The sequence below is a fragment of the Penaeus monodon genome, chromosome 31 (genome assembly GCF_015228065.2).
Source record: "Penaeus monodon isolate SGIC_2016 chromosome 31, NSTDA_Pmon_1, whole genome shotgun sequence".
Lineage (NCBI taxonomy): Eukaryota > Metazoa > Arthropoda > Malacostraca > Decapoda > Penaeidae > Penaeus > Penaeus monodon.
The window spans coordinates 12,049,986-12,050,618 of NC_051416.1; positions in this window are offsets into that span (position 1 = coordinate 12,049,986).

The following is a 633-nucleotide window of genomic DNA, read 5'->3' on the forward strand; positions in this document are numbered from 1 at the left end:
GTCAGCATTGTGTAGCTGAGACGGGGGGAGGGGAGGTGAGGGAAGGGGAGAGTGAGGGGGAAAGGTGGGAGGGGAGGGGAGGGGTTGGGAGGGTGGGTGGAAGTTGATGATGCCCGAGGGGTTCTGAGGGGATGGAGTGAGGGGAGAGAAAGAGAGGGGAGGGGAGAGGAAGACGAAGAGGGGAGAGGAAGATGAAGAGAGGGGAAGAAGGGAGAGGAAAAGAGGGAGAGGAAGAGAGGGGAGAGGAAGAGGGAAGAGAGGGGAGAGGAAGAGAGAGGAGAGGAAGAGAGGGGAGAGCAAGAGAGGGAAGGGGAGAGGAAGAGAGGGAAGGTGAGGGGAGCGTAAAGGCCGTTGGTGGAGTCCTGTTGTGATTATCTGTTGGTCGTTAAGGGGAGTAATTACCGTGTATGTTGTTATCTCGGGGCACAGTGAGTCCTGTTTCAAGGCTTTAGCTCATGTTAGGGAAGTTTAAAGTTTTTAAAATGCTTTTTGAATTTGTCTTTTGGGGAAACTGAATGTTTTTTTTATGATTGAAATGTTAGTTACAGGTGATAAAGCGGGTTTGCGGGAACCTAAATGTTGGATTTCGAAATGTGTGAGCGATTATGTAAGGGTTTACTTGTCTTTGCATTT